Source organism: Anopheles gambiae, chromosome X, assembly GCF_943734735.2.
Source record: "Anopheles gambiae chromosome X, idAnoGambNW_F1_1, whole genome shotgun sequence".
NCBI classification, from domain to species: Eukaryota; Metazoa; Arthropoda; class Insecta; order Diptera; family Culicidae; genus Anopheles; species Anopheles gambiae.
The window spans coordinates 6,868,296-6,884,758 of record NC_064600.1 but is presented as its reverse complement, the minus strand read 5'-3'; the positions used below and the strand labels follow the sequence as shown (position 1 = coordinate 6,884,758).

Sequence of the window (16,463 nt, the reverse complement as noted above, 5' to 3'; positions counted from 1 at the left end):
AAGAAGAAGAAGACACACACACACACACACACATGTTTCTGGATAAACTTTCATTGTGTGTTTCTGCAGCCTGTATTGTACACATTGTTATGCGTGCTTCAGAGAGGTTAACGCCAAAAAGTGTGTGAAAATTTTGTCCCCTCCCTCCTCTCTCCTGATCATGGCTTTAACGAACAAAGCATTCTTGTTTGTGTGTGTGTGTGTGTGTGTGTGTGTGTGTGATAATTTAAGGTGAAAACGAAAAAAGAGTCCCAGAAAAAAACGACACAAAAGGTTATGGTTTCACTATTTTTGACCACTGGCTGCTTCCATCATCAATTTTCTCTCTCTCTCTCTCTCTCTCTCTCTCTCTCTCTCTCTCTCTTCTCGAAAATGAACAGTAAAAGAATGGAAATGGAAGTTAGTGAAGTTGAAATGAATTTTAGAAATTAGTTTTCCATCGTTCTAATTTTCCCGCGGAGGTCTTTCGAGGGCTGACTCACGGATGCGGCCATCACTGTCTCCCTCACCGTCTAGCGGCAACGCACAATCCTTCCTCTGTTTTAAGCCGCCTATAGTTGCGCTCGTATGGGAGCAGGAGCCATCCTGAACAATAGTAGCAGACACCGGGTTTGCCCAAGCATGCCGAAACGGTTACATCAAAGTGAAAGCGTGTGTGTGTGTGTGTATGCAAAAGAGAGAGACGGAATGTGTAAGAATTTTTCTGGGGGGAAAAAAAAGGAAAATCATCATTCCACACTAAACACCGACTCATGCGCTAGACGGAGTTGAACGCGACGCCAGACATGTCTTCCGTGCATGTGTGTGTGTGTGTGTGTGTACGCATACGTATTTAGTACTCCTGTTTTCATCATCCCGTGTGTGTCTGTCTCTGATCTGTTGTCTGGGCTGTGATTTTGTGCGGCGCAAAGAGAGAGAGAGAGATATGAGATGCAAACGATAAGAAGGAGCAGGGAGGAGTAAGAGCAAGCGAGAAGCGGCAGTAGAATATGATCGAGCCCGAAGGGAACCGGATTAGGCGATCAAGCAGCCGAGCCCGATCCGTGTCCCGCAATCTCATCAGGGGCACTGTGGGATGCGTGAAGTGTTGGGGATGGACAAAACTCACCACAACAACAACCGAAAATAAAGAGGGTTTTTTTGTTGTACAAAAAAAGAGTTCATTTTACTTTTACTGGAAGAACTTCAACGACCTGTCGTCAGCAGATCTTTTCCTATCTTCCATTTCCTATTAGTCTTATTTCATTGCAATACTTAACCCAAAATGTCAAAATCGTACAACTGATTGGAAACGGTTCGAATTAGATTTCTTTTCTAATTGGAGTGATTCGAGCAACTGTGAGAGTTTTTGAGAGATTATTTTTTTATTTAGATAGACTTACAATCAAACATGAAAATAAAAGTTTCGAACGTAAACATTGTTATTCACCGCATGCAAAATGTTGTTCCACACATCGAGTTGACATTTCATTTCCATCATAATAATTAAAAAAAAAACTACAGCATGATTTTCAACACATCTCAAGCATGGATTGAGTTTGACAGCTCTTTGTTATTGTGTTTGAAAATCATGTGTTGCAACTGAAATTTCATTTTGAAACCAATGCACCATTTGACAGCTGTTGAAAAACATTTTGCATGCGGTGAACAACAATGTTTACATTCGAAACTTGTAGTTGTATTACACACATTTTGCTTTGCTTTTTTTTTGTATAATTTTGTCCCCTTCCTTACCCGCTTCCAAATACCCATCGTGCCGAGACAGCGAGGGGGAGGGATGCCGACGAGGAAATACCGAAAAGGATAAGCGCGCCGTCGATGATGGCGTCAGAGGAATAAGTGAGCAAAAGCTGATCAGCGCACAACTGGTCCAGGGGGTTGCGCCGGGCTGATGGGCTGAGGGTGGGAGGGGGGGGGGGGTGTGTTTCGGAACACGTTGTGGTGTTCTCCATCACACACACACACTCACACGCACGACGAACGAGTTGTTGTTATTTATGCTGCGCCCCCCCCCCCCCCCCCCCATCCTCCTCTCCTTCCTCCCACCGTACCACTATCCCGACAAAGCCATGCTTTTGTTAATTGGGATCTTCTTCTTAGCCCGATGCCTTCCCGCTTTCTTAGTCGTTCTTCTTCTTTTTCTTATTCTTCTTCTTCTTCTTCTTCTTCTTCTTCTCTTGCTTGCCTCTCCATTCCGGTGTGTGTGTGTGTGTGTCATTAAACGATCGTACGTTTTGCTGCTCCTCCCGCCGCTGTGTGTGTGTTGGGGCTGTTCGTTCGGTTTGCAATTTTCTATGGTTAGGTTAATGACTGAAGCTGGTGCGGTGGGAAGGAATGCAGCGCGGAGAGGGGGTCTGAGTTCGTCTGAGAATGCGAAATCGGGGGGGGGGGGGGGGGGCGCCTTTAGTCAGAGTGTAGTCCCGCGCGTGTGTGTGTGTTTGCATTTTTTGTTGCTTTCGTCTACAAATCCTTCTTTATAGGAAGGAGTGGGTCTTGTGATAATCTGCTTGTGGTTTTTAGTTATTGTTTGTGTGTGTGTGTATGTCTGTTTTACTGCCAAGCAAAGAGAAGGAGAGAAGGAGAGAGAGAGAGGGGGACCTCCAAGCCTCCGCTAACCATTTATTTACGATGATCGTTCTGAATAATGCTTTTGGAAACGATTTACAAAAAAAAACAAAGAATCTCGAGACCGGCGCAAGAAAAACGTGCGGAATCTTCAAAATTGCTAACGCATTTTTTGTGAACGGTTGAGTAACGGGTTCGTCAATCCTTGCCCCCCCCCCTGGCATGGGTGGCGGGTGTGTGACAGGGAAAGAGGGAACCGATGAGCCGTAGAGTCCATTTGATGTCCCTTCACGGGTTTTTTTTTTAATAAGGGATAAGGGCTTTTTTATTCTCTCTTTATCCCTTAACAACAACAACAAAAACACAAAAAAGCGAACCAAAAAAAAAAAAAGGGCGAACAACACTTCACACTTCCCTCAAATGCTGGGGCGATCGATGATCTGGATTGTGTGTGTGTGTGTGTGTTTCTGTTGTGCCCTTTGCCGGCAATCCATCATTTGCCAAGGGTTCTTGCCTGCTTTAAACGTTTCTCGGTTCTAAGAAAAAAAAAGGTTCCTCGGTGGATGCGCAGTGTGAGCGGGCGCGCGAGACGCAAACTGTGGCTTGACTGATGTGGCGCGACGACGACGACGAGAGGGTCAAGGAAAAAAGCGGCTGATCTTCTCCAACAAGTTGTGTGTTGCACGTGTTTCGTGCCGGGGCAGAGACTGGACGAAACAGCGAACAAGGCTTGCTCGGGGAAGCGATCAAGGGCAAGATCTTGCTCTGTGTGTGTGTTTGTTGTTCGTCTTGGGCTTTCCACGAATAATTGATCCCTGTTGCTGCTGCTGCTGCTGCTTGCCTCTTGCCTAAAAACCCCCGTTCCCGTGGCGAGATAAAGAAAGCTCTCCAATAAATGGCGCGACGCGGATGAAAGGGGGGCTCCTCTTCTCCACGGCGCGAAGAAAGATGCTGGACGGACGGACGGACAGGTACAGCGAAGGAGGTGAAAACGTGAAGGAAGACAGATAAGAGCGGTTAACAAAAAAAAAAAGGGGGAAAAAATCCCAGCCAAAGGCGGGCGCGCACACAGGTTGGGTTTTCTGGGAAGAAGGTCCGCATTCTTGGGTTACATTCCTGCGTGCCCCGTTCGACGGCCTTTTTTTTTGTCTTCCTTTGGCCTTTTTGGTTTTGCGGCTGTGTCATTGTGTTTTCGAGTGGCTACGTAGAATGAGGATGGTGTGTGTGTGTGTGTTTGTAGGGGGGGAATGTTGTTTTATTGGTCCACAGCGATCATCTCGTATCGGGCATGCTGAGGCTGACCCGGCAGAACCAAGCGAGAACCTGGCAAAGGATATATCTTCACTTGATAGCAGCTTCCAAAGACAAAGGGGTAAATAAATAAGAATAAAGCTAAAGAATGAAAAAGAGATACTGAGAGACAAAGAGAGAGACAAAGAGAGAGACAAAGAGAGAGACAAAGAGAGAGACAAAGAGAGAGAGAGACAAAGAGAGAGAGACAAAGAGAGAGAGACAGAGAGAGAGACAAAGAGAGAGAGACAAAGAGAGAGAGAGACAGAGAGAGAGGCAGAGAGAGAGACAGAGAGGGATAGAGATAGAGAGAGATAGGGAGAGAGATAGAGAGAGAGAGGGAGAGAGAGAAATTGAAAAATAGAGAAAGAGATAGAGAAAGAGAGGGAGATAGAGAGAAAGAGAGAGATAAAGAGAGAGAGATATAGAGAGGGAGAGAGGGAGTGAAAGAGAGAATAAATAAATAAGAATAAAATAATGTATATTATTATACAGTATAAGAAAAGATAAAGCATACAGAATAAAGAATAAGTAAAAGAGAGAAAAAGAGAGAGAGAGAAATAGAAATGAAGAAAGAAACATAAAAAGGAAAGAGAAAAAGAAGAAAGATGGATAGAGGAAGCGAAAAAAAGATAGAAAGAAAGAGTTAGAAGAAAGAGATAGAGAGAAAGAATGAAAGAGAGAGAGAGAGAGAGAGAGAGAGAGAAAAAAATAAATGGAGAGAGAGAAAAAAAGAAATGGAGAGCTAAAGAGAACTAAAGAGAGTAAAAGAGAACTAAAGAGAGTAAAAGAGAACTAAAGAGAGTAAAAGAGAACTAAAGAGAGCTAAAGAAAACTAAAGAGAACTAAAGAAAACTAAAGAGAACTAAAGAGAACTAAAGAGATTAAAAAAGAGTAAAAGAAAGCAAAAGAGGGCAAAAAAGAGCAAAAAAGAGCAAAATAGAACATAATAGAGCAAACAATAGCAAAAAAGAGCAAAAAAGAGCAAAAAAGACCAGAAAGAGCAAAAAAGCTCAAAAAAGAGCAGAAAGAGCAAAGAAGGAAAAAAAACCAAAAGAGATCAAAAGAGAATAAGAGAGAGTAAGAGAGAGTAAGAGAGATAAACAAGAGATATAGAGAGAGCAAGAGAGAGAGAGATCAAGAGAGAGAGAGAGCACGAGAGAGAGAGCAAGAGAGAGAGAGCAAAAGAGCAATAGAGAGAGCTAGAGAGAGAGAGAGAGAGAAAGAGAGAGAGAGGAAGAGAGAGAGAGCTAGAGAGAGCTAGAGAGAGCTAGAGAGAGCAAGAGAGAGCAAGAGAGAGCAAGAGAGAGCAAGAGAGAGCAAGAGAGAGCAAGAGAGAGCAAGAGAGAGCAAGAGAGAGCAAGAGAGAGCAAGAGAGAGCAAGAGAGAGCAAGAGAGAGCAAGAGAGAGCAAGAGAGAGCAAGAGAGAGCAAGAGAGAGCAAGAGAGAGCAAGAGAGAGCAACAGAGAGAGCAAGAGAGAGCAAGAGAGAGCTAGAGAGAACAAGAGAGAACAAGAGAGAAAAGAGAGAGAAAGATAGAGAGAAAGAAACAGAGATAGGGTGAAACCAACACTTACCCCACTCAAAACCCCAGTTTGCAGTTTGCACAAATGCAGTCCCCCTGCGCCCAACGGGAAGGGTTTGTTGGTTTGCGTTTTGGACCCCAGACACGCGCTGATGCCTCGGAGGCATTGGATCGCTTACCTTGTACGGGTTTGTTGTTTTCTTATGCTCCAACCAAACCACCGCGGGGCCCAGAAGAAGACACGACCAACACACGTGCAAATACTAGTAAATCAATGTTACGATCGAGCTTTATGATCACCGTCCGCTCCCGCCTACGTTCAGTCAGTGTTTGACATTGGGTCGTGTACTGTGTTCTTGCTTTCAATTGTTTTCCCTTTCTAAAAGGATCCCCAACGAGGAGTGCGAGGAGCTGAGGGGCGGCACAGACATTCATAATGAGTTTAAGCTCCCCGAAGGACCCATCCAGTAGTGGGACATCGGGGACACAGCAAAACAAATCATTTGCATTTCTACAGCAGCAAAAGAGGATCATCTCGTAAATAATGCTGCTTTGGGGAAGGAGGAGGGTTTATGCTTCCTAATTAGGTTCCAGAAAAAATGTAATTAACGCGGTTGACTGTGTGCAAATAATTGTGTTAAAACAAAACAACCTTTTTTATTTTTAATTGTGCAGCTTCCAATTAATATTTCATTTGTGCTAACTCTCCAAGAGACGCCTTTATGCAGTCGAAGGCACGACTGACTGCGTCCTACTAACCTAGACTGATAGAAAAAGTATGTTTAACATATGTAGGTGCTTCTAATTAATAACATTTTTCACCTGTCAAGCCCCAGCGCAAAGGTGCACACTACTGCACTTGATTTATTAGATTAAATGTTCCATCACCACGGGCATTGCATTGTGTATGTGCAATGGTTTTCCATCTCTCTAAACGCAAATTGACACACGCGCTGATGGTTGTGCTAATGCTGATGAAAACCCAAAAACAAAAAATCTTCTCTTCGCACAAAAAAAATGGTTGGAAAAATCGACGCGACACGCGGGAAACATAATGCTTTCGCCCCGCGGCAAAACCAATCAAATTAGCCGCAGTGTCCCGGTAGTTTTGTCCCGCCCGACGACGACGGACGGTATTGCCCGGCGGGCAACGACGCTAAACAAAAACAAACGAACAGGGCTAACGAAGTTTAGCTGCGCTTGCTTGCATCGCTGGAGGGAGAAGGTAATCCGGCAACCGTCCGGACGAGCGAACCTTTGTCCGATGCTTGGATGTGCAACGGTTCCATTCTCGGCTTTGGCCCATTGTCGGCCTGCAGAAAAAGGCATCTCCAATAAACGATTGGAAAATAACTACGGGAAAAACTCACCTAAACAAAGCGGGAAAAGAGAGAGCGAGAGAGAGAGTACGCCATTAGAAATTGTACAAATAAAAATTCACCCGGGGAAAACTGCTCATTAAATGCATGTTGTGTTTGCTTTGTTGCGATTTTGTTTTGATGAACGAGCAAGAGAGGAAGACTAAACAAACACAAAAGGGGCAGCAACACAAAACAAAAAAAAAAACATACCAGGACGCATGGTCTTTTGCATGTGTTGTTGAGGCCACGGCAGGCACCACCCAAACACCCCATGGCCAAAAGGATAATGATGTTGCTCGTTAGCATTGCGCGCGTTGGTGCAAAGCGGCGGCAATATGCAACGCATTTATTTTCTAGCTTCCGGTTTGTTGTTGTTGTTCGCCTCCAACGCGCCAGAGATGCATCGAGAATGCCGATCAGAGGTTGATGATTTCGCGGAAAGCGCAAGGAAAAGTTTGTAATCATTAGAGAGAGCGCGAAATCGGTCAATTTGCGCAGTTCGAAAATAATAAAGTGTGTCCTTTTTTTTTGCTATTTTTAATAAGACACATGTGAATGCCATTTCATTAGGTTTGGTATTTTTCCAGAACAAGTGAGTTTTACTCTGATCAAAATGTAATTTTTCAGCAAAAAAGACATCCCAGTTGTGAATGATTTTGTAATGTCAAGTGAACAGAGTGTTTAAAACAAATTGACTACTTGATTACTGTTAAAATTTTGGAGTTTAAGATTCAATTACTTTTGTTCAACTATGAATCCAGCGTCGACTACGTACGACTCCGATTTCGGATTACTTCGACTCTGGATGACTCCGACTCTGGATGAATCCAACTCTGGATGGCTCCGACTTCGAACCTCGACTCTGGATGTCTTTGACTCCGACTCCGAATTCGGATGACTTCGACGACCCCGGATAAATCTGGGTGATTTCGGACAACTCCGACTTCGGCTCTGGATGTCTTTGGCTCCGACTCTGACTTCGGATGACTTCGACGACTCCGGATGGCTCCGGATGACCCCGGATAACTCTGGGTGATTTCGGACAACTCCGACTTCGGCTCTGGATGTCTTTGACTGTGGATTACTTCGATTCCGGATGACTCCGACTCTATGTGACTCTGACTCTGGATGACTCTGACTTCGAAATACTCCGACTTGGACTCTGCATGACTACGAATCCGGACGACTCCGGAAGACTCTGGGCGATTCCGGACGACTCCGATTTCGACTCTGGATGACTTCGACACGGGATGATTCCGACACTGGATGACTTCGACACGGGATGACTTCAACTCCGGACGACTCCGGACGATTCCGGACAACTCCTACTGACTACTGACCGACTCCGACTTCGAATAACTCCGACCTTGACTAGGAAAGACTCCAAGTCCGGTTGACTGGATGACTTGGATGACTTCGACTCTGGATGACTTCGATTCCGGATGACTCCGACTCTAGATGACTCCGACTCTGGATGACTGACTCCGAATTACTCCGACTTCGACTCTGCATAACTACGATTCCGGACGACACCGACTCCTAATGACTTCGACTTGGACTCCGGAAGACTTTGATTCCGGATGACTCCGACTGCGACTCCGAATGACCCACACTTGGACTCTGAGTGACTTCGACACCGACTCCGGACGACTTCGGGCGATTATGGATGACTCCTACTCTGACTCCGAATGACTCTGATCTTGACTCTGTATATCTCCTACTCCGGATGACTTCGACTCTAGATGACTCCGGCTCTGGATAACTCTGACTCCGATTTCGAATGATTCCAAATTCGACTTTGGATGTCTTCGACTCCGACTTCGACTCCGACTCCAAATGACTCTGGACGACTCCGACTTCGGATGACTTCGGAAGACTCTGGGCGATTCTGGACCACTCCGACTCCGAATGACTCCGACTTGAACTCCGGAAGACTTTGACTCCGGATGATTCCGACTCTGGATGACTCCGACTGCGACTCCGAATGACTCCTACTTCGACCCTGAGTGACTTCGACACCGACTCCAGACGACTTCGGGCGATTCCGGATGACTCCGTTCTTGACTCTGGATAACTCCGACTCTGGATGACTTCGGCTCTAGATGACTCCGGCTCTGGATAACTCCGACTCCGACTTCGAATGATTCCGGATTCGACTCTGGATGTCTTCGACTCCGACTTTGACTCCAAATGACTCCGGACGACTCCGACTCCGGATGTCTCCGGACGACTTCGGACGACTCGGGACGACGACTCCGGGCGATTCCGGACGACTTCGGACGATACCGTATTTTGGCCAACTTTACTCATCACTAGTCCAAATAGAATAGCAGAACCCTGCGTCATTGGATCCATCAATTATGGCACGTTTTTGTAAAAAAAAGGTCCACATATTAAGATTACTTCCGCCGAATAAAATAAGCGGTAGAAAATGTGAAATCATCCTTATAGCCGTTAGCAATTCTGATACGTTTTTGGAACACAGCGAGCACAGTATTACAGACGAGCAATTATATGATTTCGAAGAACTGCTAGTTGGCTAAATTAAATGCAGCAACACAGCACCTGAACGCGATCCTCCTTGTTTCAGCCAGTACCTTTCTTCTTGTCCCAAACACAATCAGTTCGGATTGTTTTGGCTTAACTTTTTTGTTGCAGTTGTTTATTTTCGCTACCGTTTACTCCTAGAGAGAGAGAGAGAGAGAGGGGGGGGTTTCTTTACCTTCCCCGTCAGGTGCTTTTGTGTTTTGGCTCTCGAATTTCACAAGCAACGAACAGCTTAATCGGGATGGAAATTTTTCATCGGCCCTCTTAGGTGTGTGTTTGATTGTACGGGGAGGAGGTGGTGATGCTTTTTATAAAACGAGATTTGTTTAGACTTCTTTCCGTGCCCCACAAAACTGAAGAAGATTCTCCCCACATGCTTCATGCTTTGTAAACACACACACACACACACACACATACAAACATGCTGCTGTTACTGCCGTCCGGTGTGAATATTCCGAATTTTGGATCCCTGACTCATAACACCAATGTGTGGGTCGGGAGGTGAATGGTTGGGCCATGCTGCATCGTTACGAGTAAGAAAAAAAAAACAGCGTGTTTACACAAAAGACTCCGTCTTGCAATGTTTCCGATTTTAGAGTTACCCCCATGTGGGAAGAAAGAGCAGGAGGATATTTGATTGGTTCAGCTCAATTCATGTTGAACGATGTTTTTTTTGGGCTTTGCCTGCTAATTACAAGTTTGATGTCACTCTGATCAAGTTAATATTCTGTTGCGCTATTGTAAAATCAAGTCTTTTATTTTATGATCATTAAATTTAATTGAATTATCAACTTGTAGGACACAATAAAAGCACAGTTATATATTATACACCATCCCCTTTTACCCAACACAACTGGCACTGTTAATCTTGTTGGTGAATCATTAAAAACCACGACGATGAGATAGATGAGTGGCGCGTGGGATGGGAATTGATAACGCGCGCGCCGCGGGAGAAGCGCATGCAGAAGGAGCAGCGCGTCTATTCGTTCAACCACCGGGCAGAGCTCGAGCTGCTGGCGTTTTTTGATCAAGTGCTTCTGCTCGCTGTATGTGTACGGTTTTAAGCCTCCTATGCCTGTCTGTCAGCAAATCAGTTGCTTTCCAAGACGCTTCAACTTTAAGCCCTCACAGTGGAAAAAAGAACCATGAAGCGATTTCTGGGAAGGATAATCAAAAGAAAGCAATAAAATTTCAAGCAACATTTCCTATAACAATGCTTATGATGGACACACTCACACATACATACATACTCTTGTAAATGATGTCCCATCGGTGAAGATCGCCATGGCATGCAGGTCATTGAAGCGCCGGCACTTCACGAAACACACACACACTGTGCCATAAAAACTGTAGGCATGAGACATTCTGGAGTCTGTTGTTAGGCTGCAGAACCGAACCGAAACAACAAGGCAGCCACGATGCTTACCACCGTGGGCCATACTCGGAGGCTCTTAGCTATCCTTTCCCATAGATGGATCGTAAAAAAAACGAACAACGAGACCTGGTGGCACCTTAGTTTGCGGGATGCGCAGGGGTTTGCTGCCATAAAGCAGGTTCTGCCAGCGGCCAGCACCGTAAGATCATTTATGACCCCGGGGCCTTTTTTTTTTATTGGCAGTGCTTGTGTCAGTGACTGACCTGCGAGGCCACTGGTGTGCGCCAAGGGCACAGCATCGCCGCTCCTTTGGTCATGGTGCCTCGTAGGGTGTGCCCTACGATCATCGAGGCCCGGTTCTGCTCATACCTGTACAGTGCCCACTGCATGGACAACCCCGCATCGTTACACACCCGCTCCGGGGCCGATCCGTCCGTTGTTGCCAGCTCTTCAGTGTTTTATGGCAGGGGGTAGTGTGCCGTTCATCTTCTTCACCGCGTGAAGGTGCTTGGACGCCCTTCGAGAATGAACGAACGGTGGAAAGGCTCCTCGTTTGGGTCATCACACTCTCCGGGCTCCGGGCATACCGGGACTCGAGTTTGCAATTCACCAGGACTTTCGTTCCGCCGAGCATTGGTTTTGGATAATCCCCAGGGGTGTTGTTTGCTGCATTGCAGTTGGGCGAAGGGCAGTAGGGTTGACAGCAGCGACTCCGATCCGACACCAATTCATTCGGAATCGACTCCGGCAGGTAGGTCCGCCCTGCATCATCCGGAGTCGTTCGGAGTCGTTCGGAGTCGTTCGAAGTCGTCCGGAGTCGTTCGGAGTCGGAGTCGTCCGGAGTCGTTCGGAGTCGTCCGGAGTCGTCTGGAGTCGTTCGGAGACGGAGTTGTTCGGAGTCGATCGACTCCAGATGAATCCAGACGACTCCGGACGACTCCGACTCCGAACGATTCCGGACGACTCCGGACGACTCCGAACGATTCCGGACGACTCCGAAGGACTCCGAACGATTCCGGACGACTCCGGACGACTCCGGACAACTCTGGACGACTCCGGACGATTCCGGACGACTCCGGGCAGATCTAGTGGTTCCATATTGCCGGAGTCGGAATCGGACTAACAATAGCTGGAGTCGGATCGGAGTCGTGGGTGCGCTCCAGAGAGCACATCACTACTTGACAGTCTTCTCCTTCTCCGGTTAATCTACCGGGGTGAAGGTTTGCTTTTTATTATGTTCTAGAAAACTTCATATTCATGTTATGCAAAGCCTTGCAAACTAAGCCCTCAGAATGCAAATGGGAAAGAGAGGGAGGGAAGAGGGTCTTGAGGTTTGGTACATTTGTTACGTTTTTTGACCTCCGACAACACTCTTTTTGCTTTAGTTAAGCTTCCCTTGCCGAGCGTCAATTTTCCTGACGCTGCAGTTTTTATTATTTTATTTTTGCGCTTCGTTACAAAACCCGCCATAAATGTCCGCCAACGAACATGGACACACAGCAACGTGCCTACAGGAGCGCATACCAGGTGCCTGAACCGATCTTCGGGTGGTGTCGAGTGCAGGGGTTTATGTTTTAATTTATTTCCCACCTACAGAGGGGGAGGTGTGTGAGGGCTTGTAGAGCGGAATGCACACGATATGCACTTTCGGTTGGACGTGGGTCTTCCAAGTAGCGGGTCTTTATGTTATGCCAACCGCAAGTGATTTTTTTTGGTTGGTTTGTGTCGATGACGAGAAGGTACAACAGGAATCAAATTAGCGAGAAAGAATTATCATTTTGTTGCTTGGTATCACCACGCCAAGTATATTCCAAGAAGGTCGTGATTATCACCGACAGAAAATGTCGTGACCAAATGAGTGATCAAGAGTTGAGTGCTAAACAAAATGTCACCAAGCATGTGATTGGTCCACCAACTGTTTGAGTCTCACCTCTGATCATCTCAGTTGTGTACGTGAGCTGATTTGAGCTTCGTTTCAATCATGAGTGTTGGTGACACAGTCATGATTATGCTTGCGGCGGCATTAAGCTCAGCATGTCAGTCACAGTTTCGCGTTTGATCCAAGCACTTGCATGTCGTTATCGGCATGTCGTGACACACTTTCACCAGCAATGAGTATCAGCAATGAGCATCAAGTTACCACGGATTTGTTCATTGTTTTCGTTGGTGAAAATCTCATGATGCTCATGACATTTTGCAGCACTGATTGAATCCGAATGATGCTCAGATGCCTCAGACATTCGATTAGGATCTTCCAAAAAAAGCGAGGTATACAAACAATGTAGATCTAACACAACCAATTTATATGCCCTGGTACACCTTAGGATGCAAACAATGGTTTGAATTTCCAGTTCTAAAGGTTTTAGTCCGCTTTCAATTTAATCGTTTAAGGGAATAGCGCATAAGATCTCGTAATGTGCAAAATGTAGATCCTTGGTAACTATCATCAAGGAGCCCTAGATGGAGCTCATCAAAGGCTCTTTGGGGAGGTGTTTGAATGAATCGATGTTTTTGATGCCATCGCAATTCCAAAAGATCAGAAGAAATCACACAGTTCGTCTTCATAAAATCCACGTCACACTTCTACCAGCAGACACTTCCAGCCAAGGTGTGTGTTGATAAGTTTTGGCCGGTGATGTTTTATTTTCCACCCGAACCCGAAGGGACAATAATGTGAGTGAAAGTAGAGTTACTCGTCCGCCTCAGGCCTGCATCCTCCCTTCTCCCCTCTCTCTCTCTCTCCACAAACTCTGTGTGGCCGTCTGTGTCTGTGTTTTCTCGTGCACGGTGGTGACCTTGAATGCGTGTGGATGTACACACCAACTCACGCGCGGCAGTAGAAGCAGCACTCACGGCTTTTCATGCAAGAATAATTCTGTGTTGGTTTTTTCGTCCCCAACAACTTTTGGGAAATTGGTTGTGCGTGTGTGTGTGTGTGTTGAGAGTTTATTTTTCGCCTCCAGCATCTGCACCGGCTAGTCTCTGTCAGGACGAAAAGTATCAATGCCAGAGCCCAAATTCAATGTCAAGACATTCGAGCAAGCCAGAGCGAGATAGAGAGTTTGTGCGTGTGTGTGTGTGTGTGTGTGTATGTGTGTCTAGGCGACATGAGTGTGGTCGCCTAGAAACGTTACAAGATTTCAAAGAAAATGCGCGTCCCTTTCATCCCAACACTGGTAAATAAGCAAACCTATTCTTAATTAGGCAGCGGTGCCGGCAGAGGGCTCCCAAAATCGTATCCAATTAATTAGGCAGCGGGCGAAACATTTTGAAATCTCGTCCACCTCCCCCTCCCCGGCCATGTTTAAAACCCGTTCGTTAAATAATCAGCTGGTCCTCCGGTGTATGTGTGTGTTGGCGCGCGTGCGAGAGGGAAGTGCGGAAGGTTAGTTAGTGTGGTGTGAAGCTGTGCGTTCTAAGGTTGCGGTGCAAACCACGCAAACGTGGAAGAAGGAACAGGTTGTTTTCGTTCGTTATCGCACCTTTCCGAGATACGAACGTGTGTATGTGTGTGTGTGTGTGTGTGTGTGTGTGTTTGATGAGCGCTTCCACCTGATAGATGCTTGAGCTCTGCTATCGGTGAGTACCGTTCGTCCACTATGGATGAAGCTTTGACCATTAAACGGAGGAGTAAAAGATAAAGCTTGACGGCACTTACGGTTGATGTGACCGGGGGTGTGGTCACGTTTTTGACACATACAAAAAAAAAGAGCAAAACAAAGGTAAGGCTACTGTTGTGAGCTTTAAACGAAGAGATATACGCCTGGCTAACTGCATTCCTTCAGTTGCGGCGTTTAAAGGAATGCACTGAAAAGTTCTTGCGCAAATTTACTTTTGCGCTTGATTTATGTGCGAACGCTTTTGTTCGTCACACGTTGGTAGTTCGGAGGTGGAGCATTGCTAGCAGTTGCACAAAGCGTTTGGAATGCTTGTGCGTCAAGAATTTTGTATCAAACTTTGACACCTGGAACAAACATAAACCCGGTGTCTTCTCCGAATCCTAGAGCCTTCTCATTGTCACTCATATCCTAGAACATAATAATTTATTAAGATCCAATGGCTTTTAGAACATCGCGAGTACTGATGATACATTCGATATTTAAGCATCTAGCGATCATTAATTATACGACCCGTTAAGACTCTAACAAATATACGGTCATAGCCCCAACGAGAGCTATGAAGGGCATCTCCTAAGGTCCTAATACTTAAATGTAAGTTGTGTCGAAGATCCCGAGTCTCGGTGTGCTTGTGGTTAAGGCCTGCCGACAGATATGGAAAGTAAATGCGTGTTTTGTTTAGTGATCCAAACTCCAGGAAATTTGGATCCAATATATTCTCCACTGGAAGATTGTCCAAGCAAACATTGCGTTAAGGTGCGATATCATCCTTCTGGTTTGAAAACTTAAAGCCTGCCAATAGATCCGAAAAGTCAGTGCGTGATTTGTTTAGTGATCCGAACTCCAATTCGGATCCAATACATGTAGAATCGTCACCAGAAATGTAGAATCGTCTACTGTGCAGTGTTGCTGTAGAGTCCCCAAGCTCTTAGAAATAGTCTGAATTTCTCAGGCTCTAGTCATTCCTGCAATGAGGTTTAGCTCTGTTGGTAGTGGAGATGTTTACTGGATTATTCTTCAACATTCGAGTCAAATTCGATTCGGCTATTACAACAAGAAGATATTTTTACAGTATAGGCGCAAGAGTACAACGTTATTGTAGACACTTCGTAAACACACATTCCAATATTGATTCCAAGTGTGTTAGAATCATTTGTGTATCACACAAAAAAATTTGGGCTATAAAAACAGCAACCCTGCATGACATCTTCGTTCCCATAGTTCGAGGGAGTGCTCCGAACGGCACTCACCAAGGATATAAGACCAAGGATCTCTCATGCCTACACTTCTTTGCGTGTGTGTGTGTGTGTGTGTGTGTGTGTGTGTGTGTGTGTGTGTGTGTGTCAAGCACTCACCGAGCCCCACTTCTCCATCCTGTGTCCTGCCGAGGAGTTTTGTGTTCCTCGTCTGCAGCCTGTTGACTTCGGTTCGGGTTGGCCATGTCCTTTCAGAACCTCCTATCCTTCCCCTCCCATCCTTGTTTTTTTTCTTTTTTGGAGGAATTGTAGTTGTTGCTATTTGGTGTTGGTGTATGCAGCAGCAGCCAGAGCCTGCCGCCGAGGATCGATACAGCTGAGATTATATTTAGCCTCGGTGAACCAGGGGACCACACCGGTCTCGCTTGCTCTCTCTCTCACACTATCTCTCTCTCTTTCTCTCTCCCTCTCTTTCTCGCTCTCCTTAGAGTCCATGTGTATCTATCCGCCCGGCTAATTTAGGGTCCGACTTGCAGTGGCGTATCCCCTCACACGTATCCGACCAGCGCGCGCGGTCTAGTTGTCATTGGATTTTTGGAGCGGCATGGAAAATGAATCTTCTTGAAAAACCAGTACGCGCAAAATGGTCATAATTTTGCCGTAGAATGTTGTGTGTCTGTGTGTGTGTGTGTGTGTGTGTGTGTGTGTGTGTGTGTGTGTGTGTGTGTGTGTGTGTGTGTGTGTGTGTGTGTGTGTGTGTGTGTGTGTGTGTGAATATGTATGCGGAGGCTTTTGAATGTGGTGGCGCGTTGTGTTGTCGCGTGGAAGGCTTTTCAGCAGAGGCGTACCGAACTTCAAACTTTTTTTTGTTATTTTTTAGACCTTTTTTTAGGTACAATGGGGTTGTGTTTGGTTGCTTTAGTAAGTAGTGAAGGAATATAAAGCATACGAAACACACACACATACATACATACATAAACACACGAA

At 45.8% G+C, this 16,463-nt stretch overlaps 1 protein-coding gene across 11 annotated transcripts in view; it reads left to right on the top strand.

The window, feature by feature from the left end:
• LOC5666826 (ataxin-1) overlaps window positions 1-16,463 on the top strand; it is a 43,297-nt gene that overhangs the window by 14,670 nt on the left and 12,164 nt on the right. The gene's annotated exons all lie outside the window — the stretch shown is intronic.